The following is a 6,041-nucleotide window of genomic DNA, read 5'->3' as shown; positions in this document are numbered from 1 at the left end:
CAGACAACCATTCACGCAGTAAAACGCCGCGCAGATCGGACTCCAACCCAGGACCTTCTTGCTGCAAGGCGACAGCGCTAACCACTGCGCCACCGTGCCTAGGACGTACAGGATAAGATGTACACACCCATGTAGTTTTAGTCTACGTGAGAGAGCATTGTTCCAACATGTCGTCGTATCAGATGCAGAGCGTTCGCTCCGCACCGATTCTACTCGTCTGACTGCTTCAAACGACGAGAAAGAGATAAACTTCTTCTGTGTTTTTCGGTCCCGTAAAGCAATTACCGGTATAAAAATGTCGGCTACTTCTGACTCCGCCTCATAAACATGAACGCATTCTGGCACAGTGACTCTATCCCCCAGTGCAATGTATTAATAACGCACACACACGCACACACACACACACACACAAGCTGGCATTCTGACTCCATCCCTGGGCACAGCTCATAAATCTTCCCTAATAACAGCGGTGGCATTTCAGCAACAATAGGGATTACACACAACTGAATGGTCGACCAGCCCGAACACACACCGACACACACACACACACACACTCGATATGTTGCAAGCTTCTCAAGATGCACTGGCGGGCTATTTTAGTGCAGACGCCTATCTTTTTTGGGGGTAATACAGTCAAATGCAAGGATTACTTTTTGAGTTAATTCCACTGTGGCATTAAATTGCAATTAAGCACACTTCTATTGCCCTAACGGCATCTATTTAACACCGCTGTTCATTTTGCTGCTGCCCTCCCTGTTTGTGCCTGTTGCAGCACTCTGGCTTTTTATTTTTGCCCACAATAATAAGTGCCAGTGAATCAAAGCCGTCACTGACAGAACTCCATAAATTAAACTCAAGCTGTCCTGAACCCACAACACACGCAGTCACACGTGCACATCCGAGTGCTTGTGAAAGTCCTCCAGCAGCTGGGCGCTCTTCATTTACCATCCCACGTGAACCTTGCACGCTTAGGCTTGTTGATCACAGCCCTCCAGTTTAACACCGAGCAGCAGACGGAAGTATCTTGAAAATCAGCTACCGGTAATTCAGCTGAAGTAGTACTCTAACATCAACTGGCAGCAGAAGATTGAGAGTGACGACTGTTTCGAGTCGATTTAGAAAAGGCCCAGCTCTGAAAATGCTAACCTGAGTGGTGTGGAATGGAAAATGTGTGAATTAAAGGCAGATAGTTGGGATGCCGATTATAATGGTTTGTAAATAACTTGTGTACGATTGCATTACAGGAAAATAAAGACATAAACATAATACTGCAAAGGCTAAAACTCTTCAAACGGCACTGGAGCACTTCTGATTGGCTGCTTCGGCTAAGAAAGCCGATGATAATTAAAGATGCTGGCCCATCAAAGCTTCACTTTACGTTAGCGGCTGAGTAACGGCCGATGGACGGACACACGGACGGCGCTGCCACCCGGAGAACTCATTTCCACACAATTGGACTCGATGCTCTACCCCAGTGTTTCCCAACCTTTTTTGAGCCGCGGCACATTTTTTACATTTACAAAATCCTGCGGCACACCCCCAACCAAAATGACACAAAATTACACTCTAACTGTACAGTAGTACCTCAGCTTACGAATGTCTCTACATCCGAAAGTTTCAGGTTACGAAGTATCTGAATGGGAAAATATTGCCTCTCGTTACGAAGGCGTTTCAGGATACGAAGTCAAAAATAGCTGCTCGTAGCTGCTCTGCCATTGGCTATCGCCTAAAATCTGCCTGGCAACCCGTTGCGTATGCGTGTATCCCAGCACGCTATTCCTGTCCCCCTCGTGACACCCGGAAAAAGTGTTGACAAGTCGGGCTATTGCTCATTATGATGACGTCTGCCTCGCACATTTCCGACGGATTGTCAAAAGCCGGCAAAAGCAGACGTCATTGGATCAGTTTTTCAAGAAACGCGAGGCAGAAAACACCGCAAAGGACCAGTAAACAAAGAAGACAAAAAGTAACAGCTAACAGGTAGATTAATATTTAAAAAAAATATCATACTTTTGCGGGGCTTGGAACGGATTAGTGCATTTACATTCAAAATGCGTCTCTACTTACGAAGTTTTCACGTTACGAAGCTACTCCCAGAACGGATTAAATTCGTAAGTAGAGGTACCACTGTACATATTAGATTAGATGGCCTTTATTATAATACATATAATTAATAATATAGTTTTTTTTATGTATTTATACTTAGTGGGAAACCTGGGGCTGTTTCGATGAACACAAAATGAAGACACACACAAAGCTCTTCCTCATCAGCTCTCAGTCTCTCTCTGCTTGTAGTTTTTATCGCCGTCGAGCTTGAGAAGCTCAGCTCACACAGATATGTGGTTGAAAATGGGAGCAATGTTAGAATAGCTTTGTTGGCAAGAACGGGGGAACTCCTTGGCAACAGATAACCAGAAACTGTCCAAAGGAAGATCAGCAAAGTTTAGCTTTAAACCACCATCTAGCTGCTGACTTCCTTTCTCCCACGGCGCCATGAGCCGCTCTCATCCGTCCAAACAACGACCAGCATCCGGACGCAGGCCGGCTTCTATCCTCCTTTTTAATTAAAAATTGATGGATGGAATTCTCTCCGCTCCAGGAGTGATCCCTTTTTGAATAAAAAGACCGATCGGCTTTTTGTGGATAACTAGGGAATATTCTGGGATTCCATCAGCCGGATGTTTCTGCAGAACTTCTGCACACATGGTTCCCTTTAAGTCTTGCAAGCTGACATCCCTGGTTTACAGGCAGTTCTCAGAGAACCGGAGATTTGGCTCCCGGTTGGCTCTCGGTGGGAATGATTAGGGAATGATTAAGGAATGACATGACAAGGAGCCACCGCCGGGATGGATAATGAGCTTGTGTTAAATCTTTCTTCTTTATTTGTAGAACAAATTCTGTAATCTTTGCCCAAGCTTGATTGAGTAACATTTTTCTTATTTTTAATTAAAAAGATCTCACCACTAGGGGGTGGGTGGGTGTAGGACTTCTGTGAGCTAATTCTCTGTCTGTGTTTGTTCGTTTGTTTGATGGTGATGCGTTCAGGTGTATTTATTCATGCTTCTACAGCAGCGTAAGGTGTGAGGTAGAAACATGTGTGTCCCTGTTTGCAGATGAGCAGGTTCACACTGTGTGTGTGTGTGTGTGTCCGCCGTAAGGCTTTCCCAGACCTGCTCAAAAGTCAACACGCCATCCTAATCGGTTCCCACAATCCCCTGCTCTCGCTGTGCGACCGTCCGTTGAAGTCTGAGTGACCTCTGTCGCTGGACTCGTGTTGATTGGTTCTCTGCAGAGACATTGCGAGGCGATTGGTCGGTGCCGCGTGCCGGTGAAGGTTCAAGGTCCGTTTGCGCTCGGACTTCCTCTTTTCCCAGGCGGCGGTTTCCCCACTGGTGTGTTTTGTTGGTTCTTCTTCTGCTCGGCTGCAGACGTGTTGGCCGTTTGCTTTTGAACGCCGGCCGTCTTCTTGCTTCCGATTGGCTGGCTGACGGCCACTCAAATTCAAACACACGCAGGTGGTAAACAACCTGTTAGCCTCACTCCCCTCTAAAAGTTAATCATTGATCCATCCAATCAGACGTCTCATCGCCAGCCTGATAGCGGCGTCCTCCGCTAGCGTGACACCCAACAAAGACGCAGAAGAAGAAGTCGAGTGTTTGTCTGTTTGGGCCTCCCCCCCCCCCCCCCCGTGAATCTCACTGTTCCACGTGTGAACTGCTGGAATTCTGTTCTCTGGTGTGTTCAATGACGTGTACGCGTAATCCCGTTCTCCCTTCCGCCGTCCTCGGCAGCAGCATTTCAACTCGTCTGTTTCACGCCGTCGTCGCTGAGAAACGTGCAGAGTCACGGTTCTAGCGCTCGGTAAAACAAGCTTCCTATTGACGGTGCCGACGGGGACGCTTCCTGTCCTCAAACACAAGAGTCCGTTTGTTACAGGGAAGGAAGCGGAATCTCTCCGACGACCCAGCTGCTCATTCCCGACCCTGATGGCGTCCGAACGCTCCCGGTGCCACAGACCCCGGTTTTACCAGCCACACCCCCACTGCCGGACCGGACTGCGTCTCTCTGACCCGATGGCGTCTACGACTATCTGTCGATGCGGGACGTCCCGTCTGGATCCGACCCTGGACGTTAATATTTTGACACTCCGTTCTCAGAAAAATTATTGTTTACACAACAAAGCCGCCAAAAAGGCCGGGTCGCCGTGACGCCCAGGCGAGTCCAAACACTTCCCTGATAGCGTTCTGTTTGTCTAAGATGAGTCTGGATCTCAAGAGAAGTTCTATTTTCTCCCACTCGCTCTTTCCCACATTAATAATCCGGCCTGTTGATGGAAGTCTGACGCTCCTGACCCCGGATCTGGGAGCGTTTGCTCAGGTTTAGCTGGAATGAGCGGCTCCGAGATACCGCCCCCCCCCCGTCCCTTGTTCCCTAGGAGGTGGTGATTTCATGTTGTGGTGGTGAGGTTCTGGTGATTGTTGGTGTCGTCGGATCGATGCAGACCCGGAGAACATAAACACATCAGTTTTCCGCAGGAATACTGAAAGGACTTCGTGGAACTTCCCTGCAGCGTTCAGCCGTCTGAATATTCCTTTAGAGACGTTTGACCAGGAAGCCCGAGTTTATTAAATGGATCTTTAAGGTGTTTCTTCGACGGATCATCCACATTCTGCGTCTTCCCTGATATTCCTTAAGAATTCCCAAACCCAAATGGTGTCCTTTCTTCTTCTCCTGTGGTTCATCTTCGCTCTGCCAGCTTCTTCTTCTACTCTGTAATTTAGCGCTGCGGCTGCTTTCTCTTGCGAGACCTGCCCTGTTGCACGTCTTCAACCCTCCAGAACTCGCTGAGGCCCGGCGGGTCGAACCGACCGTCAACAGAAACGTGGACCAAAGTTCAAACGAGACGTTTGATGTTCACATTTCGGCCAATCAGTGGTGATGAATGAGGAGGGGGTAGCTGGGCCCGGGTTTAGATGTGTGGAGAGATGGGGGAGGAGGAGGAGCAGGGAGGGTGTGTTTCTGTCAATCTTCCTCCCTCCTGAGCAGGGGGCAGACGGCACACGCCACCCACGATAAAAAAAAAAAAACATGAAACGTTTCTCTCCTTTTTGTATCTTGATTCCTCCTCTTCCTCCTCCACCCATCCCTGTTGGCGGCCTCCTCCTCAGGACGAGGTCCATATAGGCTCTGGAAAACGGCACGCTCCTCCTTTGTCCACGCTTTCAATGGAGCGTCTTTATTTGTTCAGTTCCTCCCTGTGGCCCCTTATTATTTTAAGAAAATATACTGGTTAGCTAGCATTACCAACCACTTTTACTTTGTTATTTTTAGCTTTGCTTGCTAGAATAAAAAAAAATAAGATTCATATTTATTTGGTTGTCAAGCTAAAAACAACTTAAATGTTGTATTGCCTCATTTGGGAAATGTGAGCGAGATTAGTTCCGCGAGCTCTAAATGTTAGCTTTAATTTCTCTCCTTCCAGCTCGATGTCCATCATCGCCATCAGAACCAATACAATAACAGAACCCGGGCTCATGTTCTTTGTTCTCCTTTGTTAAACAAAGATGATTTGGTTTCACCTCTCCCCCCCGGAGAGGCTTTTGAAACGAGCGGTTTCCCTCTTCAGAGAGGAATTCCGAGTGTTTAGGGCGACACACGGCTCCGTTCTGATCCACTGCTGACGCTGCAAGACCTGAGCTTTACCGTCACAATGAGGGTCAAAGGTCGCTGCTGCCGGGAGACGAGGCACCAGACAGAAATGCAGCGTTTTGTTTTTCCCCTTTTAGCATTAGCTTGTCACGCTAATGAACGCCGGCACATGTGGCTATGCGATTAAAGAGGGAATGCACCGGCGGGGGGCCCGTCCATTCTTTCGCTCGCTCGTATTTCAACAGGGGGAATTTGTTGCTACAGGGCTTCATTGTGATTGGTCCATTTCCACGAACTACCAGCAACAACAACAAACGTCATAGCGCAGGAGGGCAGAAACGGGAGGATGTTTCACGTGCAGCGACAAATCCTCCAAACGAATCGTTAAGACT

Source organism: Brachionichthys hirsutus, chromosome 15, assembly GCF_040956055.1.
Source record: "Brachionichthys hirsutus isolate HB-005 chromosome 15, CSIRO-AGI_Bhir_v1, whole genome shotgun sequence".
NCBI classification, from domain to species: domain Eukaryota; kingdom Metazoa; phylum Chordata; class Actinopteri; order Lophiiformes; family Brachionichthyidae; genus Brachionichthys; species Brachionichthys hirsutus.
Note: the sequence above shows the minus strand (reverse complement) of the source record.